Source organism: Dermacentor variabilis, chromosome 11, assembly GCF_050947875.1.
Source record: "Dermacentor variabilis isolate Ectoservices chromosome 11, ASM5094787v1, whole genome shotgun sequence".
In the NCBI taxonomy this organism is placed as follows: Eukaryota; Metazoa; Arthropoda; class Arachnida; order Ixodida; family Ixodidae; genus Dermacentor; species Dermacentor variabilis.
This window is the reverse complement of record NC_134578.1, coordinates 53,813,744-53,834,593: the sequence shown is the minus strand read 5'-3', so window position 1 is coordinate 53,834,593 and position 20,850 is coordinate 53,813,744. Positions and strand designations below refer to the sequence as shown.

Sequence of the window (20,850 nt, the reverse complement as noted above, 5' to 3'; positions counted from 1 at the left end):
TCCAAAGGTAGTAGCAATTTGCTCACTTAATGCTTTCTAGCTAGCTGATCCAGTCCGCCACTGTCTTGCTGCTAATAAAGTTTTCCTGTTTTCATATTGGGTGGTCGAACAATCGATACTTAAGTAGGACTGGAAATCTCACGTAATTTGCTGCAAGATTTTGCTGTCTTGAGTAATATTTTGTTCCCTGAAGTCATCGTGCAGCATAATCCAACGTAATTTGTAAATGTTAGATGAGGCGTAGAGCAGGTCCCGCAGAGAAAAAAAACGACAGAACTTCGGGGAAGTGTCTACTAATGCGCGATCATTCTTTGGCTCAGTTTCTTCTTCGCTTTTGCTTGCTCATTTAGCTAGTTTATGCATGTCTACGCATCGCTACCAATCATCGACTATTACACGATATGTTAAACTGGGGCTAATTATGCATTTATTTTGCTGGCATATTCTGTTAGCTGAGAGGAAACGCCGTAACACCACCACAGTTTTCTATTTTCCTCTTCTGATGCGATCTTGATGCCGCAACGGCGACATCATGACTTTCTTCAATGCTGCCAATCATCAAATATTACACTGGTATAACGATTACATGTGTTAACTTGACCAACTATGCATTTACGTTGCATATATAAGGCTTCACAGCACGGACACATTTTGCTAGAGTACTTGTCAAGGAATACTTACGCATTACTCCAGGACTGCAGGAAACTAAGAAAACGTAAAGAAACCACTTAATGTCCTTTTGCCTTGAAATGGGCGCGATGTAAACTGAGCCCAAACAACTTCCACTCCCAAGAATGTAACGTGGTTTACACAGATATCTGCCTACCACGCTGAGGTGCATGGTTGGACTCCCGGTTAGAAGTATTTTTTATCTCTACCAATCATCTGCTATTACGCTTCTTTAACGATTACATCTGTTATTTGAGCATTTATGCATTTATTTTGCATGTATAAGCCGTTATGGGGCGGGCAGGTCTTGCTGAGGTACTGGCCAAAGATTGCTTACACATTAAAACTATTCTAGGCGAAATTTTGTTCTTTTTCTACTTGCCTCAGAGACATATTGTACAGCATATTCCGTCAAATTTTTTCCTTCCTTTTTTAAGCGCCTCGTGTGCGAAGTGTCGCCGAGATAGTAGAGCTCGATTGTGAAGCCAGACTTTGAGTTGCTCGGTGCATTGCTTCCTGTCGATAATGGGCAGAATTACGAAAGGAATAAATATCATACAGGGCAGAACAAAGCAGCAAAAAAGAAAGCCACACTATCTTCTCTAGCCGATTCCTGCAAATCATGTAATCATGACAGGCGCAGCTTCTCGCGCACTTCAGCGTGCCTCACCTCGCTGCAGGGTTTATGTGCTCGAACACGTTGATCCTTTAAAAATTTCCATTCCTCTTTCTATCCCAGCAACAACATACGTCTCCATAAGTAGATTTTCCATTACAGCGCTTTGTGTTCCGCTTTAAAAGTGCAATAGCAGCTGAAACACACATCATTCATCGGCAACGACAGAGCGCGCACAGATGCGAGAAAACATGCAGGTGTCATGGATTAGAGAAAAGAAACAGTGGCCTTTCTCAGTAACCACGTTCCCCAGGGTATTGACGGCTCTGCTTCTCATTCGAATAAGATGTTACGCTATTGGGAGAGCATTGCCCACTTTAAGGAAAGTGGACTGTTGGATGCTTCTTTTACATTGCATTCGGGAGCAAATACGTGGTGGTAGTTCTTAACGCGAAATCAGGTATACGGCCACTCGAGTCGCATTTTTGTGGCTGTCGTCATCGCTGCCGTGCCGTCACGGTATGTGCAGCACATGGAAGCCCCTTTGAGTATTACAAATATTCTATGCTTTATCACACCGACGGGGTGCAATGAAATGGAAGCGATGGGCTGTGTTCTGGCAGCTCATGCAGCGCAATGATAATGTAGTGATGGAACACACCATGTGCCTTGGCGTAAGTTAACTTCACACAAAAACACCGAACCGCTGGCATATCCTAAATAACTGTTTTTCATACATACTCGTAGACAGTAAATCACGCGTTTTACTTAGCTCAAGAATTAAGTTGTTTTACAAGAATGACTGATTAATATTCTCGTTAAAATTTCGAAATAAACATTTCAACAAGAGTGCTATGAAAAGCCTAAAAAATTATAATTTCCTTTACACATATAAGCGATAAATTGGAAGAGGTCATGCACTTTATTTACCGCTTCTGAGTTCTAAAGCTGTTTAGATCTAATATTTGACTAGCGTAATAGAATTCAGCTCAGTCCTCTTATAAATGCGCCAACTTGTGCAGACAGCGAACATGTTATTCTTGTAGGAAAGATGCTACCGTAGATATTCTCAGAAGCGATACAATCTAGTACAGCTCTTCCGCACTCACATGCGTCATCAAGTTATCATTCGGTAAGGGGATGAAACGGGTTGCTTCGGCAGGTAAATGTGCAGCTACCAAGTTGCCTCTCCAGAGTAAGCAACAACCACTTAACAAGTGTACACGCTGGTCAAAAGGCCAGAAGAGGAAAACTGCAATGCCTGTACGCAGATCTCATTAACGCAACGCAAATATCAGGATGGTTTGAAGACAATGTTGCATATCTTGCATATGTAGGGCTAGGCGCTTAATGAAGTTTTATACTAATGCGGAAAATTAAAAACCTTTATAACATTTTCTGTAAGAGTTCTTGCTGCCATATTGCTTACTAATGCGTTAGCATTCTCGGCATACTTCTTGCGCACTTTCTGTCTGTCTGTCTGTCTATAATGTACGCTTGTATCTAACCGTTTTCCCTCCTACCTTGGTCATGAGTAGTGCGCGGTCGAATGATTAGCGGATCGGGCTGCTGTGCTGCGGTAACAGGCTTCGAAACCGATCACCGGACCAACGTGGGCCACTGAGTATCGGTCTATGTGTACATGCGTCCCATGCTTAAAGGAACCTCTCTCACGCCGACACGAATCACTGTAAATGCGTGACTGGGAAGGCACCACTGTTCGAAGAAACTCTCACGTCCTCTTGGAGCACTTGGTATGGGCCATGCGGTCCGTGCTGGTGGTCAATGAATGTCTTTGATGCCGACTACAGTCAGTAGGTATGTGGCATAGGTGTGTGCCGGCCTTCAATGGACGTATTTGACGCCAGCTTGGGTTGCTACGTATGGTCAACTGGGAACGTGTTGTGCAACTGGGAACGTGTTGCTCTACAAGTACAATGACAAAAAAAAAGATCCTCTAAATTTCTTCATTACTGAGCGGAATCAAAGTCCGTCACAAGGGTTCCTCGTTGATAGCAACCCGATGCATTAGCAGGCTGCGCGACAAATGCACTCGGTATGTGCGACCTCCAATGAACGCCCTTCACGTCAATGCTTTAGCGAGCTGCGCCGCGAACGCATTGGGTGTGTGCCGCGCCACAGTGAACCTCTAGCCAACTTGCGTCAGTGAGTACGCGCTACTGAATGTGGGGCAAGCGAGATAACAGTTCTCAGTGATGGCAGGCACTGGCGCATTGTACGTCTCATTTCGGAGGCCATGCGCGTACGTTTAGGCTGTGCCACTAGATGGCGCAGCGTGTCCAGAAAGAGGCGTGAGACAGTAGCCCGGTTTTCGCATGACGCGTTTCTTGGCATTCGCAGGCAGCGGCGCGTCGTTCATTTGGGAGGCTCGTTTCTCGCTTCGAAAGTGGCAATAGGTTCTGTCTCTATATTGATTCAATGCTAACGCATTACCGTCAACAGTGATGGTGAGATGAGTTCAGCCGATGCTTTTATCTGAAAGTATGCGGCAGACTTGATCTAACTCGATTTTGTTCCTATATACCTGCGTATAGATATATCGTAAGTACTGTGTCTCTTGCAGGAGAAGTTATGTAACTCACCAGGGATGGCATTCGTTTCTGGCTTACTCCCAGCGTTAGATTTGGAGCTTGAGTGGCAAATTTCTGAAAATATTTTCAGTAAACGGTAGCAGCGAAACGTATTGACGCTCTTTGGCCATTCGTGGCCTTTTTCGCCAGTAACCCCAAATATCATCGTCATTGGTAAAACACAATTCGTATTCTGCTCATGTACACTTCATCTACGTGGTCTCACCGCTAACGTTTTCGAAGCTCCTCAAAAAATAGGAGCCTATACAATTAGTGATGTCCGCCCCATCCGTTATCAGAAAACTTTTGCGTAATAATTCTGGGACTACTTAGAGAAGGCTATTTCAATATCATTTTATTAATAAAAGGCAAATGAGACATCTACCCAAACGTTGCAAATTGCTACAAAGGTAAGGGTTTCCTCTGTAGCAATTTGCTACATTTGGGTGAATGTCTCATTTTCCCTTTATTAGTTCTCTCCACCTCGCGGGTTTCCGCAGAACTATTACGTCAAACTCTTGCCTTTACTAGGAGCTGTTGATGAATTCGACTTCTCCCTGCCCGCTGCTAGCCGCCTGGCTAGCTCATATGGTAGAGCAACTGCCCCGGAAAAGCGGTGGTCCCGGGCTCGAGTCCCGGACCAGCACAATTTTTTCTTCAAGTGCGAAGCTTTTTCTTTCGGGGAAACCGTACCGGTTCCTTTGTAATAATTTGCTACGATTCGGTGGATGTCTCATTTTCTTTTTATTAATTACTTCTCTCCATCTTGCATGATTCCGCATAACTTACGTCAAATCTCATTTTATGTTGAATTCAGCGTGTGCCTTTCTATGTGAAGGCTGTTATTACGTCCGCAAAGCTATAATTCAATAGTATTTCGTAATTATTGTTATCTGCCTGTCATTCGTAGTGTGGGAAAGACTAAAAAGTGTGACGTGCTCACGCGCAGTGACACTTGCGCTCGCGAAAGTAATTTGGTGGAACTACTTGCGGTAACACGGTAACCGTCTTGTCCTTGCGTAGGCTGGGAACGGCATCAGGAACGCGCAGTTCGCTCTCGACGCTTGCAAGCACCGACAGCTTATAACTTTCAAATGGTTGCCAATTACCTCTGTGACCCATGATAGTTCTCTTAATTCGCTTTTGCGACCGTTGGTGTTGCGGTGCCAAGCGCATGTATTCCGGTAGTAGTTTTTCGCATTTCGTGTGCTAAGAGTAACAGGGAGTAAGTGAGTGAATAAACTTTATTTCCGAGACCAAGCTGCTGCTGCCAGAAGGTGAGTGGCCACCCTATTCCAAGTAGCCGTAGCCCTGCACTGATAGCCTGGGCCATATTCACCAGCCGAAGTTGGTCCTCAGGTTCTGGGCTTGTCAGCTGTGCCTCCCACTGGTCTTCTGTTGCTGCTTGTATAGGCATTGTCTGCTGGTTCTTTTTGCATTCCCAGACCTTTTGGTCAAGGGTGTTTGGTGTATTGCAGTATTAGCAGCCTCTTGTAAATGTTGAGGGGTACATTGTGTGTAGTAGAGTGCCACGGAGGTAACTGTCCATCTGAAGTCGGCGTAGTGTGACGGCGTCTTCTCTGTTAAGCTTGATGTGTGGCAGCGCATATTCCCTCCTGTTCTTCTTGTTGTGTTTTGGAATGTTTTAGCATTTTCTTTGTACTATTTCGTCTGGTTCTGACGGTAGACGATGCCCTGGTGGGGTTGCCCGGCGTACTTGTTCTCGGGCGGTAGCGTGAGCCACTTGGTTTCCCACGAAGGAATCGTGTTCCGGGGTCTAGGCAATATACGCTTCAGAGATATCTTGGTTTTTGGTGATGTTGAATACGCTCTTGCTAATTCTTCCGACCCGAAAATGACGACAGGCTGCCTGCGAGTCTGTGACGACGATCACCGACACCTCAGATTGGCAGTTCCATATGGCCATTGCTATGACGACCTGTTCGGCTACCTCAGTGCCCCTGGCAACTACTGATTAAGCTGCTATCTCTTCGTTCTGCTTGTTGGTTACGCAGGCAACATATCCACCGGCCTTTTATCTGGCGGCGCCCATGCACCTTATTTCTGCCTTGTCGCTTTCTTTGTTGAGCATTCTTTGTAGCGTGGTGGCTCTCGCTTGTCTTCTCTCTTTGTTGTATTCTGGGTGCATGTCTGTTGGAATGGGTGCTACGAATATATTTGCTCTCAGGTTCGGGGGTACACGTTGTGGACTGTTCTGTACTTCTTCGACAGGGTATCCAAGTCTTCTGAGGAGAGCTCTACCGGCAGCGCTAAGCTTTAGTCTTTCGATATGTTTTTGAGCCAAATCTTCCCAGGTATTATGCACTCTCAGATTCGGTAGTCTTTCTGTTGACCTGGTTAGTGGTACTCCTATTGCCAATTTGTATGCCTTTCTTATAAGTATGTTCAGCGTGTCTCTTGCACTATCCTTCATATGTAAGTACGCTGTACAGTAGGTGATTCTGATGATGACCAATGTTTGTATGAGTTTTAGGTTATCTGGTTCCTTCAATACATCGCTTCTATTTGTGACCCCCTTCACCAGGTGTGTAACCTGCGTGATTGTTTCTTGAAGTCGGTGTACTGTGAGAATTCCCACTCCATCTTTGTGAAATACTAATTCAAGGGTACGAAGTGCATTAACCTTTAGGATGTGGATTTCATTTAGTTTTACTTCAGGATCTGGCGTCTGTTCTGTGGGGCGCCCTCTTGTTCTTTGTCCACATACAGGGCATGTCGAATTCCCTCCGCTTCACCAAACATTCTCGGTGGCGTTCTCAATGCCAGGTTGAAGAGCAGAGTAAAAATTACCGAGCCCTGAGGTGTGCCTTTTTCGAGACCTGGATTTTTTCAGATCTCACATTTCCTATACCCACTGTTGCCGTACGGTTGGATAGGGATTCATTGATGTAATTGTAAACTCTCTCTCCGCCATTGAAATGGCTGATGTGGACCAGCGTCGCTTTGTGTGAGACGTTGTCGTGAGTCCCCTTTACGTCTAACGTTAGGATGGCTCTCTTGCTGCTTGGGCTTAACCTATCTGTTACCTCTTCCTTGATCAGAAGGATATCCTGTGTTGATAGGTGCGGTCAAAAGCCAAACATCGCGCTTGGGAAGTGTCTGTTGTTCACAAAATGTTCATATATTTTTTCTGCGCACGATGTCAGCGAAATCGGCCTCAAGTTATGTCTAATAGCTTTCCAGGCTTCGGGATCATGGTGACATGAGCATGTTTCCATATAGCCGGCATGTGGCCCATTTCTCTGCAATCATTGATAAGCTATAGCAAGGCGTCTAACGCTGTGGTTTGTAATTTACGTATTGTCTTATTGTTGATTTGGTCTTTGTCTGGTGTAATGTTTCTGGTCAGCTTGCCTAGGGCTTCTACCACTTCTGCTCTTGTAAAAGCACGGTCTAGTTGTGGATTAGGTTCTCCCTTGTATTCTAGAAATTCGGGGTGGACACGTCCTGCATTGCCGTGTCCCACGAACTTGCTTGTGACTGCCTTGAGAATAACTTCCTCCATGTCTTAGAAGGTCAGGATGAGCCTTCTGACGTGTTGGAGTGTGACCGTCTCTGTTTCCATCTTAGACAACAGCGATCGCAGTATGATGCACGTCTTCTTTTGCTTAAGGTGTCTTGTAATTTTGTGTATACTTGATTCCAATTCTGCCTGCCTAATGTATCGGCGTATACCTCGGCTTTCTTCGTGATCTTGGCTATCCTGATTTCGGGTTTCCTATTACACTTTTGCGTCTTCCAGCGTCCGAGGAGTCCATGGCGAGCTTCCCAAAAGTTTCACAAGTGTGTATCGACTGCAGGGAGCTCATTCGTCAGTTGTATGGTCTTTGTGTGTTAAGCTAGCTTCTGTACGATGCTTTCGGTACACTTTTCGATATCTTCTATACTCGCTGTTGTTTTTTCTCTGCGGAAAGCGTCCCAATCCGTGATTTTCGCCTGTCCCACCTTCAGGACTGTCCTCTCATGCAGTAAGAGGGACTGTATATGATATGGTCACTACCAACGGTCACATCTACTATTGACCAATCCATGTGCTTGATTCCCTTCGAAAAGTTTAGGTCCAGACTGGTGTCCCGCTACATCCTATTACCGATCCGCGTTCGTATCTGCGGGTAGTTCCGGAGAGTTTTGAGATGCTGCTGGGCCGCATTGTGAGCGTTTTTCCCTTTCTTTTGCATAGATTTGTAACCCCACGCCACATGAGGGGCGTTGAGACCCCACAACGAAGATTGTATGTCCCTTGGGGATTTTCAATACGTCTCGCAGGAAATGGCCGAAATCAATTAGTGTTTCACTCGGAGGGCTGCATAAGTTCAGGATGAATAGGTTTTGTTTGGTCTTCTTGTTTGGGATGATTTTGACCAGGGCGTGTTCTATGCGGTGATTGAGCTGATGTTCTGTCGTGAGGTGCTTCTTCGTTAAGATGGCCGTGCGGGTCCTACCGACCGCGATCGTCAACGGAAAGAGCCTATCTAAATGAGACAAATACTTAGTCTTTTGAGCCGTAATGAAACTTTCTTGCGTAGAAAGCGACGACCTCAATTTAATAAAGCAAACAAAGGTTTTCTACATTTATCTCTAACTAGCCGTATAATCACGCAAAATATATTGGCGTGTAAACAGGACTTCTTAAGGAATGCCGTGTGTCTCACAATCGCACATAGTACGATATAGTACTATGTACTACATGGTAGGTCATTTTAACAGCTGACGTTAGCCTGAACACCCTGCATAACTTATAATGCAGACATGTTTGCACAGCTGTTACGCTGCAATCGAGGCGGTGCGAAAATAAAAAAAAGTGTAAATATGTTACTTTTAAAGTGATAGTAGTTTTCGAGAGGCCTATCGCTCGGCTTAGCAGTGTTTGAAAGCTACAATCGCATCTTGATTTACCAATAAATAACGCCTTTTTAAAGTTCAGCTGTGTTTCACGTGAGGCAGGACGTGGTTTACGTAGTAGATGAGAGCTTCACGAGTTATCGCGGGTTTTGCATTGCAGTATTCGCCTTGTATGCGAAACCTGTTGATGCGAAGTCATTTTTGCAATGCCTAGAGTCCTTCATGAGAGGCAGAGTGGCTGTTTACTGTCTATGCTCTCGGCTATTATACCATCGTTTACATGGCGCCTCTTGTGCCACGATTTTTGGCATTTATGGGCCTATGCTGCACGCGCAGCTTAATCCATAATGCCAAAAATTGCTCTCTTCCAATTTGCTACCAATTTGCTCTCTTCTACCAAACCAAAAGAGTGAAATAGAAACAGTCGGTAGCATAAAATTGGGTGCTAGCACTGAACGTTGCATTGCTATCTTTCTGCCGAAGTTTTACGTCTTAGAATCCAGAATTCCACGCACTCATTCCTACGTGTACATGAGAATCCGCGTATGTTCTGCTGTTTTGGAGCTTTCGTTGGCAGATTGAAAAATGTGGCGTAATGACGCAATACACTGCTCCGCGGATAGAAGGGCTGTTATTCAATATTGCTTCATCGCCTTGTATTCAATGTATTCCTCCGATTTACGTCTTTTCAATTATTGTGATCCGCAAAATATTTCTTCGTATGCTTGTACACAAGTAAATTTCATCTCGATGCCGGCAGATTACACTGTCCTTTCTTGTTCCTTGCATACAGCCCTCAGTTCGGCATGCTTATAACATCGTGCGAGAGTGCAGTCAATAAAATATTCACAGGTTTCCTTCACCAAAGTGCTCTTGGCCTCTAACCCCGACTGCTACTGCTATCATGCATGTTGCGTCGGGGTTTCTTCAGAACATGCATGTTGTGCCTGGCCTGAGCGCCAAAGAGGGAAAAGGCGATACCAGAATGCATGCCTCCTTGGTGGTCTATTACGCGGTTCCAGCGAGCGCTCCCTGGGCTTTGCCACAATTGTCTCTGGAGAGCTTAATTACTCCTAAGTTCGACGAAGAAAACATTGCAGAAGCTGCATCATTTCCTTTTGTGCTCGTGAGGAACAGTCCGGAGAAGAGATAAGCGGAAAGGTCAGTAGGTGTGTGTCACTCTTCATTGAAAGTCTTTAACGTCAGCTTGGGTAACTGTGCCACTGGGAATGTGCTGCCCTACAATGACAAAAAGATCCCTTAAGTTTCTCCGATGCTGAGCAGAATCAAACCTACGCAACAAGGTTCCTCAAGCAGAGAAACCTGACGCATTAGCAGGCTGTGCCACAAATGCACTGGGTATGTGCCTCTTTTCAATGAACCTCTCGCCAACCTGGATCACTGCGTGTTCGCCATTGAGTGCGCGGCAAGCGAGACGACGAACCTCAGCGTTCGCAGGCACTGGTGCGCCACGCTTCTTATCTCGGAGGCCACGCCAAGATTTCTTGGCAGTGTCACTAGGCCGGGCAGCGATTCCAGAGAGAAGTGAGAATGGGCTGGTTGCCACACGAACGCATTTGTCAGCTTCGGCATGCACCGGCGCCCCAGGCATTTCGGATGCCACCGCAGGCTTCGCGGCCGCGGCACTAGATGGCGCCGAGTGTTCTTAGGGAAACGCGAAAGAGGAGTCCCGCTGCCATGCACGCCTCATGCGTAACCAACTTCGAAGGTGGCAGTAGGTTGTGTCGCTATGTCGAATCAATCCTTAACACATCGTCGATGGTTTCGATGAGGTTGATTCGGCGAAATATTTCTCACACATTTTTTGGCCATCCTTCGAAACCTGATATCTATCTAGACAGGTTTAGTATGCTGCGCAAACTGTTTTCCAGTAAGATTACCCGGCTGATCTGACTACATACATTCATAACATCCTACAGCCGAGCATTTTAGCGCCCTCCACACACTTCACACTGTGCAATTACCTTTTTATTGGTTTGAATATTTTTGATAGTTCAGTGAATTTGATATTAGAAGGAGGCTCAACTGCAACGTACGGGTGATGCAACATCTATTTAAAGTTTTCAAATACCGTTGTAAGCTTACAGTTTGTGAAATACACTATGAATCTGAGAATCGCTAACAGATTCTGGATATAAACGCGTTAGACTGAAATGTGTATTGCAAGAGTCAAAGTAACGCAGTACATAAACAATAAATTTACTGGAGAAGAAATGTAAAGAGTATTTACCGAAAAAGAGACTCCAATGGAGCATTCTTAAAGTGGACAGCTTCATGTTGAAGGTTCCTTGAATTTGGAACAAGCGCTGTGAACAGAATTCGAGGCCAATTGAATATTGTATAGCAATGAGCAACTGAAAAACATATAATATTTTCTACTTACAGCAGCACGTGTTATGCTTGATTAATAAATTATGCGGTTACGCAAGTGCGTATTACTATTAACAGTACTAAGCCTGTGTTTCTTTAAGTCTCCACTAGAAATCACTACTATTGTCGTGTTTAGAAGTTGCCCAAAGGTTGTCGGGGCAATCGCCATTTTGAGCCTGCGCTAAAACCACGTGACGTAGTGCAGGTTGGCATGGCTTGAACCTCTTTTGTAGTTGGAGATGGTAGTGCAATGTGTATTTGTTTTCAAGAAAGACCCCGGAACCTGATCATAATAATAGGGCACATAATGTGCACAGATATCCACAATATACGATTGTAGTAGACTATACTCACCCAAAATATACATATGAACGGCACTTAGTGAACTTACTGCTCTCAGCAAGGCGAATTGAATTCTACGCTAGAAGAAAAACAGTCAGTAGAATAGCTTTTGGGTTGAGTGAAACCAAATTATATGCACTCATTCACAGCTTTTTTACGCTGTGAAAACAATCTCCTTGATAGTATATCGAAGTAAATAAGTGCGTTTGTTTGGTTCCATTAATGCGTCCATGTTTTCAATGAACTAGTTAAATATTTTTCGTCCAGTTCTGTGCTCGTTCTTCAAGGTTTCACATCAGCGCTTGAAGTGTGAACGGATGCATGTTACAATGGCACCGGGACTGTAATACAAAAATTACCAAACTACTATGAACAAAATCTGAAGACACCTAAGCAGTCTTTATGAGTTGTGCATGCGGAAACCATATTGTCCAAGTTAACGCCGCTGAGCGCTCCTTCGAGTTATGAACTCCTCGAGGGCAAGCGAGCACATTGAGATGCTTGGCCAACGCCTCCTTGTTAGCGCATGGTCTGTGCACTTTGATCCGTTACGTCACGATACCTTCAGTGACTGCCATATAATCTAATGGCGACACTGCCCAGTAATCCGCGATAATTTTGACGTCACCACTCGCTTCATGCCGGCCATGGCAGTAGAGGTTTCGGTCCAAGATGCATGATGTCATAAAACAGTGTGCACAGGCGCGCTATGTAGCAGGCGCTGGTTTAGCCCAGTGGGTAAGACCATAGAGTTTACTACAATATACTAGAGGGAACTCTGGTGCTGCAATCATCCTACCATGAGAATGATGGGAAGGGCATGAATTTGTCTGATCATCGTGCTTGTGGACTCAGTCGTTCTTGTGTTTCTGTATATTACGTTATGTAAATATTGTTGTCCTAAATTTTAGAGAACTCTATAGTCTTCGAAATGTAGAAGACACCGCGAACACGCACAATCGCTAATAATTGCAACGATTGCGCTTGCCAAGGTGGCCAAATCGAAGCGCGCCTAGCATCTCAAGGCACTCCCATGGCCGCGCTATATTCATAAGGGCGTTTCACATCGTTTGTTGATACATGTGTTCATGGCTTAATGGGTTTCAATATCCGGCTTCTGTGCTAGAGGTCCTGGCTGTGTGACGTAACGACTCCGCCCTACGTGCGTGGGGTGTGGGGAGGTTACGTGGCTCGGTGCTCTCGCAGGTGGTCGCGAGGCAGCACGAGGCGGCGCTGTTTTCTGGTAACCTCCACGGCGGAAGGAAAGCTTAAATAGCTCAGCTGTTTAAGCTTTCGAGGAAGCTTTCGAGGAAGTTTTGAGGAAGCTTTAGGTCGGGTGCTCCTATCTAAATACATGTAAACGGAGAATTGGTTTTTCTCGGCAATCAGCGCACCAAATTTGACGAGGTTTGTTGCATTTAAAGGAAAAACTTAAAATCTAATGACTGTGGGTTTCACATTTTTTTTATTTTGGTCGTCAATTTTTTATTAAAAATTGCCAAAAGAGAACATTTTCAGAAAAGGAAACTATGACGTTTACAACTCTGTAACTGAGCAATGAAAAAATTATATCACAATTACGTGAATTCCATCTAATAGCACGTCTGAAGCGGACAAAATTGATATGTTGCACATGAATCTCAAAAATTTTAATAATACGGGGATAGAGCTTTTGCAGTATCCTTGTATACTACGTAACAAATTCACGTAACATATAGAATGACATATAAAATTTGTCCGCTTTTAATGATCTAGTGGGTACAGTTTATAGAATCGCGATATTTGTTCTTGATACAGAGGTATTAACTTGTAAACTTCGTGCTTCTGCTTTTTTCCTACGTTAAAATTTTTGAAAATCTTTTTTTAAGAAACTTGAGGCCCTAAAACAATATTCCCTTTCCAACAGTCGCTAGAATTTAACTTTCTCTCTCAAATGCCAGAAATTTAAAATTGGTCAAGGGTTATCTCAGAAAAACGTTTTTGCGTTTTACATGTATTTGAATAGGCCACCTTGGAGTAGGGTCCGAGCTAAAGCTTCCTCTTCAAAGCGAAGTTAGCTTCGGCGTCCTCCGGAAAGCCGTGAACAAGTCCCGCACTTCCCCATTGGTGGTCGTTGGAGATTCAGCGCTCACCACGGGCGTGGAGATATGAATACGACAGCAGAAAAGGGCAGCAGTTATGGAAAGCGATGAAGCAATGCCAACTGACAATAATTACCAACCTAGAAACACCAATGTGAGAAGGCAACCGTGTTTGTCGAGAGACCAACCCCGACATCACGATAAACCGAAATGCGAAAACGACTAAATGAACAAATACACAAAGAACCACGGGTAGCGACTATTGTATTGCATGTAAACCTTGTTCCCAAATGGCTGAAATGGCAGTTATATTACACTATAATACATTCACATGTTCACTATTGCATACTGATATGGGGGTCTACAACCAAAACTAATCTTATGAGGTTGATAAGATTACAGAAGAAAGCGACACGACTTGTCGAAAATCTCTTGTATAACGACCATACAGGTTTGCACTTTTTCGAGCACTCTGTTCTAAAAGGGAATCAATTATATGAGTTGAAATTGCTTTCTTACGTCTATAACGAAATGAAGCTCGACCCTTCTAAATATATTGAATTGCAGTATATGGGCTATATAGTATAGCGCCTATTCCAGCGCCTATTAGAAGCGGGTTATCCTAGTGTAGCGGTGGCCACTGTTGCTGAGCGCCTAAAGAAGTCGGTTTCGAGAGGGACGGACGTGATTACAGAAAGCAGTAATAGCAAAAGAAGAAGAGTGGCCATTGCGTATATTCATTCAGTGTCGCACAGGCTTAAAAATGTTGCAAGTAGATATGATGTTAATGTTGCTTTTACTGCTCCCAATAAGCTAGGTAAGATATGCGCTGCCGTACAGAATTAAAAGGACGGGTAAAAGGCAAAAAACTAACAGATATTTGTCCAGTGAAGCACAATAAGAACAACAGTTTTACTGGCTGTCGTATGGTGTGGTTTATAAAATTACCCTTAGCTGCGGCCAGTTCTACGTAGGGCAAACGGGACGGTGTATCAGTCAGAGGCTAATGGAACATAAAAGGTCGTTAACCGGTGGATCGCCTTCTAATCTTTCGCTACATTTCCGAGATTGTAACTGCACGCCAGAGTTAGATGAATGCGCGATATTGTACAGGCACAAGAATGAAGATACGCGTCTTATGGTAGAGGCATGGCATATCTATAATGGTGGAAGTGCGTGCGTGAGTCAGCCTTCGATTACGTTACATAAGGAAGAGATCAAATGCCTTAACAGTTATCTCTCACGTAGACCGGCACGTGTACCCGACTGACACGTGGTGTTACCATTCCTGAGCTTGCGCAGATCAGTTTTGTGTCTTCTTTCTTTTTTCGCCTCAGTGCTCCCTTCAGTTGATAGTCGGCGTTCGTGTTGTCCACTTCTCGACTCTTGTGTCCTGTCTGCACGCCTCACTTCTTTTTTGCATAATAGGAAACTGCCGTGCCTAGCTCAGACCTGAAAGCCCAACTGCATATCAATGCTGCGCTGGAGGCCGCCTCCGTCCACGAGACCGAGGCCACGTCCAACGCATCAGCAAAGGGATGAAGGCAGCCCCTACTAATCTTTCCAAATTTTGGAAGTAAAAATTGTGCTCTCTCTCTCTCTCTCTCAGGCATTAAGCACTGCCCATACGTCGGCCCATCCCGAAGATAGTGCAATAACGGGCCGAGCCGCGGCGGAGTTGCAGTTCGCCATTAAGGGGCATACATCCACAGCTTAGCTGGTCATGCTTCATCACACAGTGGAAGGGCGCCGAATTTTTTATGTGACCGTGCGCTCTATGTAAAACTACCAAACAGCCGGAAATATTCAAGGCCATGCATTGTTTAAAATAAAAAAATCTTTCTTTGCGAACTTTCTCAGACTTTTGTAACCATGGATGGTTGGTGCTGGTGGTGCAGTTTTGCCGGAGAGCACACGCTTCAAAAAAAAAAAAAAGAAAGAAATATGTGCCCGGTGGTGGGATCAAACCGACTATGATCGACTTGTCTATCGCATTGTGAGCATCGGCGCCGGAAAGGACCCTCACGCGTGCCGGTATTCTTTCCGCAAAGGCGCAGGGATGAAAGGAACAAATATGTGGCACTTCTTTAGAGACTGTCACTAAGGCGTCACTTCACAGGAATTAAGTACGCTGGATCTGCACAATTTTAAATGGTCTGATATCAGCTTTTCTGTTTTGACATCACGATCTAATTTCACACTGCAGAAATGCCATGTGTATATATATATATAATTCAATGAAAAGTTCTGTAGCTCCGATGCATAGGTAGTTGAAGAATCGAAGGAGCACACTTACGAAAATCGCATCTTTAATGTTTGTACCGTTTCGGCCGTGGCACGGCCTTCTTCAGAATAAACACGTTTATTCTGACGAAGCCCGAGCCACGGCCTCAACGTTAACACCATTAAACATGCAATTTTCTTAAGTGTACACCTTCGTTTCTTCAACTATATATATATATATATATATATATATATATATATATATATATATATATATATATATATATATATATATATATATATTACTTTACGTCATCTTTTTATGGAGAACGGGCGGTAGTCTGGACAATAAATGTGAATTGGGATATATATATATATATATATATATATATATATATATATATATATATATATATATATATATATATATATATATCCCAATTCACATTTATTGTCCAGACTACCACCCGTTATCCATAAAAAGATGACGTAAAGTAATTTTAACGGGGACCACCTAAAATAGTTGAGGTACTGGCAATTGAAACCTTGCCGCGTGTAATTTCAGGAGGCACTAAAACTAAGGCGTTGAATGCGAAAGCACGCACAAGAAGATTAGGTTGGTTGTGGTAGCTATAGAAGTGGAGTTATCGCCTGAATGAAAGGCCATCATTGCTAAGATATCATGCTGTACTTGTGCGGACGTTACAATTATTCCACATCATAGCGGAAAGAGACAAGGTATTGCGAAATGTAATGCACGTCGAATACGAAAAATTCCGCTTTGCTTACATCCCTAGTTCTTAACTGAATTCGGAAAAATAGGATTGCCAATCAATCGTGTGCATTATTTTAGACGGCGAAGAAACTAACGAGCTTAATGCTGCGATAACAAATGTGCAATGATTAAGACTGACTAAATATTTATCAACAAACATGGAGAGTTCACCAGTTTCCGTTCCCTCCAGATGAGAAATCCGTTCGACGAAGTTAGAACGGTGACGTTTGCAGGCGCTCAGGGACAGGCAAGACCTCAGACGTCTTGTCGCCGGAGCTCAGCCGGGAGAAATGACGCAGTTAATGAAAAAGCGATGTCACAACCTGATGAACGTCATGCTTCTATTGCTTCAGGCCCCATTCGAGACCGCAGCTGTGCAGTGTATCCAACTCCTCTCAGTGTCACTGACTCGTTGTGTCCTTTCCGCGGTTGCCCTTTTGTCCTAATATTTCTTCTTGATGTTTTTCTTAGTCACGCGTGCTCTTCTTTGGCAAAAAATTTCTTAGCTGCGTTTGTTCTTTACTTCGTCATGTCGTGCACAATTCTCTCAATTAACCATGCGTCAGGCGATAGCCAAATTACAGCGATTTTGCATACTTCATCACATTCCTATCGTGATGCACCTGCGCTGTCCTTAGCACGTCATTTCGTGAAGATGTTCAGAGAGCTTCACAAATCCGTGTTCTCGCTCACGAGGCAGACATGCCTAGCAATATAATAAATGGAACGTTGTGGTGTACTTTAGAAAGGTCTGCGCGAACGCTTCCAGTAGTATTTATTTCATTTGACTCCCCTCGAACACGCTCTATAGGTATTGAACTTTCACCGAAGACATTTGCTGCGCGATTTTCCGCACGGAGCATCGATAATCGATTGTAGATGTATTTTAACACTACCATCTTAAATACCATGTCATTACTAACCCTTCGTTCCTGGATTTTCCAGCGGTGCGAAAGGAATGACGAGGCTGCTTAGCCGGTCAACCAAGCCGTCAGAATACTAAATGTAACCTTTGAAGTGAAGGTGGCATTTAACTGTGTTTCCAGAAAACGGAGGAGTAGCACTTCGAGTGACGATATCTTTTTTTCATTAGGGGTGCTCTGGAAGTGTTTACACAGACGTACTTGGCGCTGACCTGTCTCTGCAAGCTTTATATTCAACAGAATCATATTTGACTTACTTTATGCAGATAAGTGGCACGTATTAGAATAATTGTGGAGTGAAGCTTTATTGGAGACGGCTATATTATGCTTTATAAAGATTGTTGTGGTTGTGGGTGCAGAAAAACCAGACAGACGCCGGCGCCTAGTGTCCACAAATGTTTAGCCGAGGCCGCTCAATCCGGCGGGATTCTTGCTGGCTTGCTCCTCACTTGTGGTGCATATCCACTACAGGGTGTGGCCAATAAACCCGTAATTAAAGGTTAATGGGAAGCGCAGAGAGAAAAATCTACACGGAAAAGTAAATCAGGGTGAAGTATAACGTCCATGTTCATTAAAAATAGAGTTAGCGGGCAGATACAGAAATAAAGATGTTTGTAATTATGTATAAAAGGATTTTTTCCCTTTTGGGTAGTGTTAAAATAATTTTGAACGCAGGATCAGGGATTTAATGATCTATCGAAGTATTGATTTAGAGAATTAACATGGTAGCCTTCTTGTGTCACAGAGATAGTCACAAATGACCACGCAGATGTTCCTGTCCAACGAAGAAGCCCCGAAGGAGAGAATATTGAGTAGTTAAAGAAATACCCAATTTCCTGAATGAAAATTTTAATTTCTTGCTCTGATTTCTCAATCGATGGCATACTATTAGAAAATGATCATTGGTTTCGGGTTCCTGGCAGGTAGGACAAAGAGGGGACGGTGCCAGACCAGATATATAAAGGTAAACATTTAACGGTGAGATGCAGCATCGCAATTTTGTTATGGAGATCTCTAATTTACGTTTGGGACACCATTTATTGTCTCATTAAAAGGGCAAATTATTAAATTCCGACATCAGGATTTTCAGTTCTGTCGAATCTTAGAAAAGAGAAAATTATCCAAACCTAGACGCAGTGATATAAGCCAAAGTAGGCATAACGGATATAGCTGGTCCATCAAAACACATCCGGGCAAATGTGTGTACCATTCTATTTAAGAGTACACCACGAGGACCTGGAACCTATACCAACCGCACCAGGCTTAAGTCTGATTAATGATTTAAATGTATTGGCTACAGTAGTGTGTGAAGATGAAGTGAGTGATGTTTATACTGACACTAATCAGTCACTGTAACCGTTGTTGAATAATTTGAAGGAAGTTTTGATGAGCTAAAATAACAGCTGACCGTTCAGCCAGAAATATGGGTGTAAAATTCGGAAGGCGTAATGCATATGACCAGGATAGGGACTCGGAGAAACTACCCAATGCCGCTTTGACCTCACTCGTTGACGCATCAGTCGCGATTGCATGATCATTTCCCAGTTGTGTTCGGTGATCCTGTAGCATGCCATTTAAATATGTAGTAGGCAGGAATTTCTTATTTCATAGAGATTTATCAACAAATTCAATCTTTATGTTATGTAAGGGCTTGTCTGGAGAAACTACTTCGCGTACGTAAACGTTTAGTAGATGTAGCCCACCTTGTACGCAAAATGCCTGAGGTCTATGTAGGCGGGACCAGTGCTCATCGGAAAATGCCATCATTTCGCTAATACATACAAATTGTGATCATCTCAAAGAAGATTCCTAAATGTTCAGGTACGTTTTGACTGTTACAATGCGGAATCGGCAGGGAAGAGTAGGCAGTCGTGCTTCTTGATATAAAACATCGTTAGCTAAAAACTTTGGTACACCAATACGATTCTGGTGAGCCTCCCGCTCTAGAAGAACTAGGGGTTTAATTTTGTGTTCCGATCCTCTCGAGAATAGCACGCACCCAAATTTCAGTATTAGTTGAATGTACGTACAGGCGATAAATCATTACTAGAGTATCCCTGCGTAGCCCAGCGCGATGTCGGCCAAGTCAGCTTATCATGCCAACAGTGCGTGCTGCCCTAGATTTAACACAATCATTGTGATTTAGCCAGCTTAGTCTTGCGTCGTATATTGCCCCTACATGTTTGATAAAGCCAACTTGCGGAATTATTTCCTGACGGTATTGGATATTGATATTAACCGGTACAATAAACTGGAACACAATAAGGAACTTTTGTTAACATTAAGCAACATTAGACTATCCGCAAACAAAGCTTCAAGCGTTCCTAAGTGTGATTGCAGTGTTCTTTGTAATGAGTGAACGTCACTCTCGGATGCAAAGCATGCTGTCTTCTGCATAAACATATACTTGTACGGTATCGCACAATGGGACGAGGTTAATAAAATGTTAAAGACAATAGGAGAAAGGACAGATCCCCGGGGAACTCCTTGATTGATTATATTTTTGCGTCGACAAGCCACGTTGGGAACAATAAAAGTTCCTATCCCTTAAAGATTCACATATCCATATTATAGTACACCGAGGAAAAGTCATGCGATTTAAAGCGTTAAGGAGTATGACATGCTCTACGCTGTCGTACGTCTTAGCTAAATCAAGGGCGACTAAAGCTGCATGTATTTATTTATGTATGTATTTATTTATTTATTTATTAAACCTCAAAGGTCCCTGAACAGGAAATTACATGAGGGGTGGGCACATTGAAAAAACGGCGTGTCTGGTTAGGTTATGTGACTTGAAAGATGGTCTTCGATGGCAACTTTGAAACGAGAAATGTCAGTGATGAGGGCGATGATGTCAGTGATGAGGGCGATGATGTCAGTGATGAGGGCGATGTCAGTCATGAGGGCGATGTCAGTGATGAAGCCGCCTGTGTCGCGCAAGCTTAATGCGTCCCTCTATATTAACATGTGCGCACCATATCGAGCATCCAGGGAGAAATACAATCTGACATATGCTTAATAATGTATTATCATTTAAACATTTCATGATACGAATGTGCAATACCCTTTCTATTAATTTTATAAAATTTGAAGTTAGTCCTATTGGCCTTACATTGTCTATATTCATTCCTACTCCTTGCTTTTTAAGCAGGGGGTTATTTTTGCTGAGTTTCTACTGAACTATATTGGAAAGGTCTTGCGAGGAGAGGTCAAACCATATTTTCAACATGCCTGATATAATGCCATCTGGACCTGGAGCTCTGCCAGGGAGCAGATGAAAAACGTGTTTAAGCTCTTTCATTGTTACTAAGAAATCATCCCTTGACTGTGCCCCTACGAAGTTTACCGCAGCTGAGTATTTCAAGGCTGTCTTCAA

At 43.6% G+C, this 20,850-nt stretch overlaps 1 long non-coding RNA gene across 1 annotated transcript; it reads right to left on the bottom strand.

The window, feature by feature from the left end:
• Positions 1-1,057: 1,057 nt before the first annotated feature.
• On the bottom strand, positions 1,058-16,824 carry LOC142563712 (uncharacterized). The gene is made up of 4 exons (XR_012824392.1): positions 16,710-16,824; positions 10,991-11,066; positions 3,889-3,951; positions 1,058-1,185 (listed from the first exon to the last, which is right to left on the bottom strand). It is a non-coding gene; the product is annotated as an uncharacterized LOC142563712 (long non-coding RNA).
• Between the last annotated feature and the right edge of the window lie 4,026 nt (positions 16,825-20,850).